We start from the raw sequence: 12,790 nt of genomic DNA on the forward strand, positions 1-12,790 counted from the left end.
ACCAACCTAGACAGTATATTCAAAAGCAGAGACATTACTTTGCTGACTAAGGTCCGTCTAGTCAAGGCTATGGTTTTTCCTGTGGTCATGTATGGATGTGAGAGTTGGACGGTGAAGAAGGCTGAGCGCCGAAGAATTGATGCATTTGAACTGTGGCGTTGAAGAAGACTCTTGAGAGTCCCTTGGACGCAAGGAGATCCAACCAGTCCATTCTGAAGGAGATCAGCCTTGGGACTTCTTTGGAAGGAATGATGCTAAAGCTGAAACTCCAGTACTTTGGCCACCTCATGCAAAGAGTTGACTCATTGGAAAAGACTTTGATGCTGGGAGGGATTGGGGGTAGGAGGAGAAGGGGACAACAGAGGATGAGATGGCTGGATGGCATCACTGACTCGATGGACGTGAGTTTCAGTGAACTCCAGGAGATGGTGATGGACAGGGAGGCCTGGCGTGCTGCGATTCATGGGGTTGCAAAGAGTCGGACACGACTGAGCGACTGAACTGAACTGAAACACAGAGTTCAGAGTCCATTGGAAAGTTGGCCAAGCATGATCAGCATGAACAGGCCTAAGATGGAGTCCAGGCCCTATGAATTCCTTCTTCACTAAGACTTTAAGACAATTAAGAAGATTTCTAGGAATCACAGGCTACTGTCATACTTGGATTCCGGGTTATGGGGAACTTGCCCGGCCTTTATATAAACTTATAGCTTAAACTCAGCAGGCCCAAACAGACAAACTGGTTTGGTCTTCAGATACTCAAAAGGCTTTTAAGGTTCTTCAGACTGCCCTCCTGCAAGCTCCCGCTTTGAGCTTGCCCAAAGGGTCAGGATTTAATCTGTTTGTCACTGAAAGAAAAGGTATGGCCTTGGGAATTTTGACAGAAGCCCGAGGGCCTCACCAGCAACCTATTGCTTATCTAAGTAGAAAATCAGATGTAACTTGATGTGGGTGGCCCCACTGCCTAAGAGTAATTGGGGCAGTGGCTTTATTAGCACCTGAAGCTTTAAAAATAATTAATCGACATAATCTTACTGTCCTGACTTCTCATGATGTGAGTGGAATCTTAAATTCTAAGGTTAATATTTGGATGACAGACAGTAGACTTCTTAAATATCAGTCATTGTTGTTAGAAGGACCAGTAAGTAAGCTTAAAGTTTGTGGACATTTAAATCCTGCCACTTTCCTTCCTGAGAAGCAAAATGAAACACCTGATTACAACTGTTCCCAATTTCTAACTTTAAACTATGCAGCTTGGGAGGATCTAAAGGATACCCCATTAGACAATCCTGATATAGAAATATTTACAGATGGCAGTTCTTTTGTTCGGGATGGAAAGCATAAAGCAGGTTACACCTGTGGTGACTACTGAACACGTTTCAGAAACAAAATCTCTCCCCCAGGGAACCTGTGCTCAGTTAGTGGAGCTTGTAGCTCTGACCCGAGCTCTAGAGTTAAGCAAAGGGCAGCGAGTAAATATCTACATGGATTCTAAGTATGCTTATTTGATTTTACATGCTCATGCTGCAATATGGAAAGAAAGACAGTTTAAAACAGCAACAGGAGAACCTATGAAGCATTTCAGAGAGATTGAGAGACTTTTAACTGCTATATATTGTGTAGCTGTCATGCATTGCAAACGGCACAGCAAGGATAGGAGTAAAGCAGCTGAAGGTAATCAGCTGGCTGTCAAGCCAGAAAAGTGGCACTTTATGAAACCCCTTCATTGCAGACGCCTTTGATCTGGACAGGTCCTGTAGAACAGGAAAAACCACAATATACTGAGCAAGAATTAGAAAGATATGAGAAAAGACGAGCAAAGATTGCAGATAAAGGATGGTTACAGTCTGAGGATGGACGATTAATAATTCCTGAAAATGCTCAATGGAAAATTCTTAAGGGTTTACACCAGAGTTTTCATTTGGGTGCAGAGAGTACTTACCAAATGGCTTCTCATTTGTTTGAAGGTAAAAATGTAATGAAAACTTTAAAGAACATTATCAAAAGGTGTGAGGTTTGTCAGAAAAATAACCCAAAGACTGAGAAGCTAGCATTATCTGCGTTACAACAAAGTGGAAAGTATCCTGGAGAGGGCTGGGAAATTGATTTTACTCATATGCCAAAAGCTAATTTGGTACTCTTGCTTACAAGTCTGGACACTTTTACGGGATGGATTTAGGCTTTTCCCTGTCGTAGTAAGCAGGCTAAGTAGATTATAAAGATTTTAATCCATGAAATTATCCCCAGGTTTGGGCTGCCACAGAGCCTTCAGAGTGACAATGGCTCCACATTTAAAGCTGCTGTAACTCAGCGGGTATGTAAAGCTCTAGAAATAGAGTATCACTTACACTGTTCCTGGAGACCCCAATCTTTAGGAAAGGTTGAAAAAGCTAACGACGTTATCAAAAGACATCTGCGCAAATTAACTCAAGAAACGCAGGACAACTGGATTAAAGTCCTACCCGTAGCTTTAACGAGGGCTCGAACTGCCCCATAAAAGAGAGACTGTTCCCCTTTGAATGTAGTTATGGAAGGCCTTTCTTACGCAGACATATGCAGACACTGTTATAGACCCTGAAGCTTTGGAATTAACTAGTTATGTAACTCTTTCTCAGCTTTTCAACAGGTATTAACAGAACTCCAAGAGATGACTCCTGACCCAGCCTCTGAGTCAAGGAAGCTTCTATTTGAGCCAGGAACCGAGGTCCTCATAAAAACACTGGTATCTGGGGGCCCATCCCTCGAGCCCCTCTGGGAAGGCCCTTACCAGGTAATTCTTTCTTCTTCCACAGCTGTCAAAGTGCCAGGAATTGATTCGTGGGTACATCACACTTGAGTTAAGAGGTGGCACCCTGACCAGAACTAAGGGACTTCATTTTATGTCTTTTCTTTCTATGCTCCGACTTTGTACTTTTCAGATGGGCCTGATAATCTATGTGAGCCTACTTCTGCTGACTCCAAAAATACTGAGTGTGCCGTTTGATCCTCAAGACAATGCCTTCCTGTCCTGGGCTCACTCCTACGCTACATTCCACAATTGGTCTAACTGCTGGGTCTGCAGAGCACTCCCCTCTTTATCAGTGAAAGGATTCCTGTGGTGGACATCTCCACTTCAAGAAAAAGACTTTCTCCAAGTCTGTGAATACTTTTGACAACAATCATATGTGATGCGTCTTCATCATCTGATGACATCTACCAACCCTAAAATGGACTGGTGCAACACTTTGTATTTTAACTATAGACATAACATGACTTTTAATTCTGATTATACATTGTCTCGGTTTAATGACTATTTTGCTACACATAAGGCAAATAGGTCTGGATCTAATGGTTTTTTACCTGATGTTTACCAAATATGGAATGAGGTTATATGGCTAACTCCTGAAAAAGGACGTCTAGTATCTACTGCCCCTATATGCTAGGAACAAACAGAGCCATTCCCAAAACTTAGCCAACAACTTAATTACAATGATTAGAAACAACTGGGATTTTTGCCTCAGGAAGTATGCAACGTAATCATTCCCGTGTTTTTCAACCCCGATTCAGGTACTCCCTGTCTGGCCAGGCACTGATTGGGACTGGATATCTCGGTCAGCTGGCTTGCTCCAAACAGGACCTATTGAATATGTGGCTCTTACCTAAGGGCATGGCTTCCCCTTGGTTGGATAGGGAGATGCACCCTGGGTCTAGCCTTTATTCATGGCTTTATATTTTCAGAGCTTCCAGAAAAGCCTGCTAATTTACCCACCTTAAAACTCGGTGAGCAAGGTCTGTACTTCACTGGTATGATTATTTAGCTGCAATGTTTGTTCCCTCTTTGGGAACTACAGATGTTATGCTACGAGTGGATGCTTTGACTAATTTTACTCAACAGGCATTACAACATTCTCAAAAAGCTATTTCAGCTCTTAATGCTGAACAAGCACAAATTAGAAAGGTGGTTTTACACAACAGATTGGCTTTAGATATTCTGACAGCTGTGCAAGGAGGAACTAGTACCATTATTCATACCAAATGCTGTACATATATGCCTAATATGAGCACTAATGTTATTCATTTTACTAAACACATGAACAAGATGACTGGGGCTTTGGATATTCCTGAAGCCTCAACTGCCTCATTTTGGGAGATGTTAACAAGTGCCCCATGGTGGAAAACTATCTTAATTACAATAATTCTGATTGTTTTGTTTTTGCTGTTTGCTCCCTGCTTCTCTAACTGTGTAACTGGATTTGTTTCTAGTTGCATGAAAGCTTTTAAGTTACAAATGGCTGTGTTAGGGGAAGCACACTGATTGAAACCGCCCACCCTGGCCAGGCACCATAGTAACCATTTGCATGACTTGTTTTATGACAGGAGAGCCTGATAAGGAATACGGAACTAATAAGACACCACCAACCTGAAGAGTTCGGGAAAGGTCGAAAGGAGACACCGAGTGTCTGTCCACTTCCCAGAATCCCTCTCGCTAGCATCCATCTTGGCTGAGTGATGCGTGCGCCACCAGGAAAGACTCCGAATTAGAATGACTGGCCAAAGACCACCTGGAAACTAATCTCATCACCATAAAATCCGAGACTGCAGGCCACGAGCAGAGCAGTTCTCCTGGGTTCCCTTACCCTACTGCTCTCCACCCAAGTACCCTTCCCAATACAATCTCTTCCTTTGTCAGCACATGTGTCTCCTCGGACAATTCATTTCCAAGTGTTAGACAAGAGCCCAGTTTCGGGCCCTGGAAGGGGTTCCCCTTCCTGCAACAGTTGCTCAAACTCCTGCTACTGCTGCAGCTTCTTCCAAATACTATTTGGGGGCCCTGGATCAGACATCTTCGGTATGAGGGTTAGGAGAATATGTTGCCTCACCAATTTAGGGACAACCACCCTTGTCAGCTCAGAAGCAGTTATTGAACAAGAACAATGCCCCTTGTCCCTAGGCAACATAATTATTCTAAAAGAAAAGGGGGGAATGAGAGGGTAACAGGCAGGAAGGCCAGGGGTCTCCAAATGGAGGAAATAGGCTGCAAGTGTCAGACATTTTTATCTCTCTTAAGCAGCAGGAGGAAACAAACTAGCGATATTTTTTTCCTTCTCTATACAAATTCAAAAGGAGGTTTCTCTTAACATATTGTGTTGCCATAATGACACCTGGTTTCACCTGAAGTTAACTATTCTCAAACCTTGAGGTAACCAATCCATTTTTCTTATGGAAATGTTTGTCTTAAGCTACGTGAATGGACTATGCACTTACCCCAGACTCTGTCTTCAAGCAGGTTCCGCCTAATGGCTCAGAACCTACTTCACAAACCAGTATGTTATACTCAGATATTGTTCCCCTAATCTATGTAAACAAAACTATTTGTATGGTAATCTGCCTTTCTACAAGATTCAAGTTAATCATTTTATGGCCTGGGATGAATCATCTGGTGCCAAGATTATCCCAAAATGCATCTTATGGATGAGGGGCCTGGTGCCATTCTGAGTTTTAAAACATTCCTTTCCTTCATTAACAGACTGCTAGTGACTATAATGGCACCCCACTCCAGTACTCTTGCCTGGAAAATCCCATGGATAGTGGAGCCTGGTAGGCTGCAGTCCATGGGGTCGCTAAGAGTTAGACATGACTGAGCAACTTCACTTTTACTTTCATGCATTGGAGAAGGAAATAGCAACCCATGCCAGTATTCTTGCCTGGAGAATCCCAGGGATAGAGGAGCCTGGTGGGCTGCCGTCTATGGGGTCACACAGAGTCGGACATGACTGACACGATTTAGCAGCAGCAGCAGCCCCCCCATTCTGAACCCCCTTCCACCTCCCTCCTCTCCAGATCTCTCTGGGTTGTTCCAGAGCTCTGGCTTTGGGTGCCCTGTTTCGTGCATCAAACTTGCACTGATCATTCTATTTTACATATGGTAATTTAAATGTTTCAGTGCTATTTTCTCAAATCATCCCACCCTCACCTTCTCCCACTGAGTCCAAAAGTCTGTTCTTTACATCTGTGTCTCCCTTTGTTGCCCTGCATGTAGGATCACTGGTACCATCTTTCTAAATTCCATATACATGCATTAATATACAGTATTTGTCTTTCTCTTTCTGACTTATTTCACTCTGTATAATAGGCTCTAGGTTCATCGACCTCATTAGAACTGATAAACGAGGTGACACTTTTGCTAAGTATGGCACAAAATAGTCTAAGATGATTTACTACTTACCAAAGAAAATTTCAAATGTATGAGATGAAGGGAAGAAAGCACTCAGGCAAGGAATCTGAAAAAAATTTGGGAAAAACAAATTGAATTATTTTTAATCTAAAAATCTGGTGTCAAAGTTTTAAAAAAATGGAGAATAATCCTATTTAGAAAAGGATGATATGAATAGAATACTGGAATCTAAAAAAGCTTATTTCTGAAGTTAAAAATGAGTAGAGAAACTGAATGAATTAAGACCTATTCCAATCTACAAAAAGCACCATACATAAAGAAAGGAGAAAATGTGAATCCGTTTTTTTAAAAAAAGTGTTCCTTTAAAAATGCTACCCAATAATGATACAGTGGATAAGAATCTGCTTGACAATGCAGGGGACATGGATTCTATCCCTGGTTCAGGAAGATCCCATAAGTACAAGCAACTAAGTCTGTGCACAACTACTGAGCCTGTGCTTTAGATCCTGGGAGCCGCAACTCCTGAGCCCACTGCACAGAACCGAAGACAGCACAGCCAAAAAAATTTAAAAAACAGCTACCACAGAGTGACTCTCTAGAGTCAGTCATTTCTTGCCCCAGGTCTCTTCTTCCCTGACCTCTGTCTCATGATAGGACAAGGGAAGGGGGTCACTCACAACTCAGTGAATCAAGCCACTGCCCCAGGCTTAACAGGATTTGCAAATGAAAGTCATCTTCTGCCACAACTAATAAAAAAAGACACAAGCCTTATTCGACAGGAGTTTTGAAATTTTCATCCTCCTCTGAATAACTAAAAAAATCATCTGTATCCAAACAACTGGCCACACCTGGATCGAGCTTACCCCTCTGTTCACCTAGCTCCCTATTTCATCTGGGTCTCCGTGTCTCTTTTTCTCCCCCTCTGCTCTCCTGCTGTTCCCGTCCTATTTCCTCCCTCACACGTGCTGTGTCCCAGGCTGCTGCAATTCGTTCCCCCTCAAAATGCTCTCTCTCCAACCTTCCTGAGTCTTTCAAAAATCCATACCTAAGTCTGCCTCTTTCTTCCCCCATTTCGGCTCTCTCTCTGCGCTCCAGATTACTCCTTCTCTCGCTGTGACTCTCCCTGCCTCCCAACTCCCTGGCAGGCCATGTGGCTATGCTTCCTTCCAGCCCTTTCTTCCTCTGCTCCTTACCCTTTGGCCTCTTTCTCCCCTAGCACCATGATAAAACCGGCCACCTCAGATTGAGACTTGAACCCATGTGGCGGACTCCAACCGGGTGAAAACACAACTCGGGACCTTAACCCAAGAGGCCTGGACTCAAACTCGGCCAAAACCCAGTTAGGGACTCTCGACCTCTGACGTCCCTCATCCCTTCGCCTCCCCGCTCCCATCACTGAGACAGGGCGGTGCTCCCTATGCTGTTTTCCAGTCCCTGGAGATCTGGCTTTCTAATTTACTAATACTTCTCTGTTTTACAGCACTGGCTGTCACATGGCTGGCCCAGGTCACCTACCCTACGCGGGGTAAAGGAACGGGCTGACAGAAAAGGGGGGCCTGCGGGGCAGAAGGATCGGCCTGAGGAGACGAGAGGACAGAGGGGCTGGGAGAGAGCGGGCTCAGGAGCGGGCGGGCTCTCCGGAATCCCGGGACCAGGCAGAGGGCGCAGCCTCTTCGCGAGCAGGGGCGACGGGCTCTGCCTCCAGGGGTCGAAAAGGTGACGCGACGGGCGCGACTCCAACTCGAGAGAGAGGGCTTTACTTGGCGAGGCCAGAGATAAAAAAGGGTTTTAAGCAGGAAAATGTCGCCAGAGGCGGTGTCTACATGGACCGAGGGCCGAAACCGCCTCAGCAACACTTAAAACCCAAACAAAAAGATAACTGGGCCGCAGCGGCAGCGGCAGCGGCAGCGTTTATTCGGGGCCGAGCACCGGGTGCCAGGGTTTTCAGGTCGCTGAGAATTCCCACACCCTGAGGACGAGTGAGCGGGGCGGAGGTGGGGATTGGAGGGGTGGCGAGCTCTGCAAACTTACTCTAGAAGGAAGCTTAGGCGCCGCTCGGGGACCTCGGCTCCGCGCTCTCCAACTTCCGACTCTGTGTGAAAGGGCTTTTGTATTAGAGCTTCCGAGCAGGAGCGGGAAGAGCAGCCGCCGTGCGCACCGCTCCTGGGAGGGGCGGGCCGCGGAGGGGGCGGGGCCTGTTACCTTGACAGCAATAAGTTACCGTCTGTAACACTGCTCAGGTAAAAGTTCTGTCGGAAGCCAAGATACTTCCTCTTAAGACTAAAACGGTTTATTCTCAATAAAAGCTGTTTTTCACAGCATGTTGTGCTCAGATCCTGCTAGTGAGGCTGAAGCAATGCAGGGATCTGGGAACTCGGGCACTTATGAGACCAGTCTCTATACTACAAATACAAAACTCTGCCTCGATAGAAATGGGCCATTCCCTACTCACACCCTACAAAACAGCAAACTTTGCATAGTGCTGAGTTCAACAAACTCAGGGTCAGTACCTGGGTGTCTGAGATGGAGGACTTAAGGGATGTGATCATTTGGGTCACTAAGCACAGCCTTTCAAGAGCAAGACACTTTAAATGATGATAAAATGCGTTATTGTTTCTTTTATCCAACGTGTTTTAATTATTTCCCTTCCTAAACTCAACTCTTTAAACAGTGACATACAGGGGGTTGTATAAGCAACTCTTACAAAGACAAATATCATTGTGTAAGTTTAAGCTACAGAGAAAAATTAACTGATACGTATACTGTGAAACGATTATCACAATGTTTGCCTAGCATCCATAACTTCATATAGATAACTTAAAAATTATTCTTGACAGTGGATTCACCAATGATTTATGAGATACAACACCAAAAGCTGATGCCAACAAAATAAAGAGATAAATTGCACACATCCTAATTATCAAATATTGTGCAGTAAACCATCCTCAGCAGTGAAAAAAACAATGTAAACTATAATATAAAAAAATTGCCAATCATACATTCATAATAGCTTAACATCAAGAATACATACTGCTACTGCTGCTGCTAAGTCACTTCAGTTGTGTCCGACTCTGTGCGACCCCATAGACGGCAGCCACCCCAGGCTCCCCCGTCCCTGGAATTCTTTAGGCAAGAACACTGGAGTGGGTTGCCATTTCCTTCTCCAATGCAAGAAAGCGAAAAGTGAAAGTGAAGTCGCTCAGTCGCAACCCCATGGACTGCAGCCTTCCAGGCTCCTCCGTCCATGGGATTTTCCAGGCAAGAGTACTGCAGTAGGGTGCCATTGCCTTCTCCATAAGACTACATAAGGAACTGTAAAAAGTACTGATCACCAATTCCACCATAGGGGTGGGGGAGGTTTCTTAACCAACCATCCCACATATTGCAAATAAAATACAAACAGTAACATAAAATAGAAGCTTAATGACAAAAATAAAAGACAATAATTTATAATGCATACAAATATTAAAAAAGGAAAGTAGCTATGCCTTGAAAAAAAACAAATGATGGTTCATCACTGAAGTTATCACTCCACTACATAAGCTCTGTCATTAAGTTGCTACAAAATTAAGTGTGGAGGCAAAATGATCAAGAGCACCCAGGTGACAAGCATGCAGCATCAGCAACAGTTTAGTCAACAGCCTCACAAACATGAGGGTGTGAACCTGGACAGCACGCTTGTCAGGAGAAGTTCCTACACCTCTTGGTGAGGCTCAAAGGGCATGGTGATAGTACACGTGAACAACACTATCACAGTGCCCTTCACGCAGGCTTCTCTGACATCACTCAAAGCCAGAAAAAGATGTACAGGTCAAGGTCTTCAGATACTTTCTCATATCACAGAACACGCTGACCACTATACTAAGTAGCTTCAAGTGGTAATTCTGTATGCAGCAGGAGAATATTACAACCAGTAAGGGAAAGTATTCTCCTTTAAAAATTTTCTCTTACCCAGTAAACCCACACCACAGAGAGTCCAGGAGGAGCTGCCCTGTAAACACAGGCAGATTACCACAGCAAAGAAACTGGACATGACTTCAGACCCTAGAGCCACATACTTCAAAATCAAATTGAAAAGGAAAAATTATACAAACTAAGGAGAAAGCAAAGTCAGAAAGAGTCTACACTCCCAGACTAGATAGACCAGTACAAGAGCAGAAAACTATGATCTGGGGGTCTCATATCCTAAGACCTTGAGATGGGACTATTTGGTCCACCCAGAGATGCCAAGCTAAGAGCCTGAAAAATTCACACATATTCCCTTTCTTGGACTGCTGTCCTTACAGTTTTCCTAAGTAACAGGCACAGAAGATCCAATCCACCAACCTATTCCACACACCCTGACATGTATGGCAGCAAAAGCAGAACAGCAGAAACGGCTGAGTGATCTCAAGAGGCAGACAGGGACTAAGACAGTTCATTACAGGTTCTGAGGTGCCAGATAAAATTAAAGAGCAGCCAGTACTTTCCCATTTGCCGATTCTATCTCCCAAATATGACAACTGTGATGAAAGCAGCACTGGATCTGGGGTTAGACGCTTGGGGCATCAGCTCTGATCTATATGGACTAAGAATTGAGTAGCCAATACATCCAAGCCCACAAAGAGAGAAGAGGGGGCAAGGCAGCCCACCTCATGCTCCTCACACTCGAGAACAACCAGCTCACAGCAGGGGGATGGCGAGTGTTGTGGATACAAACCGTGCCTTTGTGTCTGATGGAGCTGCAGCACCACTGGCGGGTGAAAGAACACATGATACATGTTGAAGGAAAGGCTGAGGACTTGGGGAAAGGTTAAGCTTCCCCTGGGACTTTAATAAACAAACTTCTCTCTGGCCAAAGATCCGAGAGAGTCAATTCCTAGGTAGGTTGAGAAGTCCGGGGTACCCGAGGAGGAGAAAGGGGTCTGGGGCTCTCAAGGACGAGAAAGGGGTCTGGGGCTTTCGAGAAGGATAGATAGTGTTCTGGAATTCTCAAGGAGGAGAAAGGACAAACTTTTTTCTTTAAGCCCAAAGCTGATGATTACACAACAAAACAACTCCACTTAAACTCTGTACTAAGCTGAGACACTACTTTGCCAACAAAGGTCCGTCTAGTCAAGGCTATGGTCTTTCCAGTGGTCATGCATGGATTTCAGAGTTGGACTGCGAAGAAAGCTGAGTGCTGAAGAACTGATGCTTTTGAACTGTGGTGTCCTTGAGAGTCCCTTGGACTGCAAGGAGATCCAAACAGTGCATTCTAAAGGAGATCAGTCCTGGGTGTTCATTGGAAGGAATGATGCTAAAGCTGAAACTTCAATACTTTGGCCACCTCATGCGAAGAGTTGACTCATTGGAAAAGACTCTGATGCTGGGAGGGATTGGGGGCAGGAGGAGAAGGGGACGACAGAGGATGAGATGGCTGGATGGCATCACCGACTCGATGGACATGAGTTTGAGTGAACTCCGGGAGTTGGTGATGGACAGGGAGGCCTGGCGTGCTGCAATTCATGGGGTCCGCAAAGAGTCAGACACGACTGAGCGACTGCACTGAACTGAAGATAATACAAAAACAATGTTTCCTGCTTTAGGACAGGTTTCTCCTTCTTGAGAACCTTCTGACTAATCCTGTCATCTTGAAATGTAAATTCTGGGCATGGGTCTCATAAGAGCTTTACAACCTTGAGACATTCTTTTGACTTACTGTAATAACCAATTGAGAAACTATATAGCTCCCTTGCTAAGACTAGTGGGGGGGGCATTCTCCATCCCCCTTATGATGTCTACGTCAGAAGCTTTCTCTGTCCCATTTCATACTTTAATAAAACTCTTCTACACAAAGGTTCTTGAGTGATCAAGCCTGGTCCCTGGTCCCAAAACTATATCTTCTTCCGAGATCATGAAACTGACCTTGTTCATCGAAAGCTCTCATCTCTATGTACCACTACAAGAGGTTTCCACCACTATTAACGTTGTGCTTTCCTCTCTGCCCTGAGATCCCATCTCTGTTCACACTTTTGATACATTCCCATTCATTTGGGGGTTTTGCTTGTTTTCATAACAAGTATCTCAGACTAAAATATACGATGTATGAAACGAGCACACCTAACATTGTTCTCAATGGTGAAAGACTGAAAACTTTTCCTCTGAGATCGGGAAGAAGGCAAAGACGTGCACTCTGCATCACTGTTCAACAAAGGACTGAAACCCCTAACTGTAAGAAACGCCGCGGGAAGAAAGAGCCACCCCTATGGCCCATTGATCAGGGCCTTTATTGGGCGGTCGCTCTCGGGCAGAACTCCCGGGGGCCGGTGAGCAAGGAAGCCAAGGGAGTCTGCGAGGTATGAGGGGTGGGGAAGGGTTTTATAGCCAGGGCCAGGCTCCCATATTAGGAAGAAAGTGCGGGCTCAGCGGTGATTGGTGTCCAAGGGCTCCGTGTCGGCACCTGATTGGACAGCTTGGTTGTCGGCCCGCCTCCGCGACTTGTCTGCGGTACTTTTCCGGGGCATGCCTCAACAGGCCCGGGCAAGTCTCAACATTTCCAGGCATGCCTCAACATGCCCGACCTTGCCCGACCTTTCACTAACCAGAGCAATTAGACAAGAAAAAGAAATCAAAGCTTCCCAAAGTGAAAAATTAGAAAGTTACCTTCTTCCCTAGA

The 12,790-nt window shown here is 44.9% G+C and overlaps 1 protein-coding gene across 1 annotated transcript in view; it reads right to left on the reverse strand.

Annotated features, from left to right (window-relative positions):
• The window catches only part of LOC128064045 (zinc finger protein 665-like), a 107,921-nt gene that overhangs the window by 34,393 nt on the left and 60,738 nt on the right, over positions 1-12,790 (reverse strand). The window lies entirely within an intron of this gene.

The sequence above is a fragment of the Budorcas taxicolor genome, chromosome 18 (genome assembly GCF_023091745.1).
Source record: "Budorcas taxicolor isolate Tak-1 chromosome 18, Takin1.1, whole genome shotgun sequence".
Classification (NCBI taxonomy): domain Eukaryota; kingdom Metazoa; phylum Chordata; class Mammalia; order Artiodactyla; family Bovidae; genus Budorcas; species Budorcas taxicolor.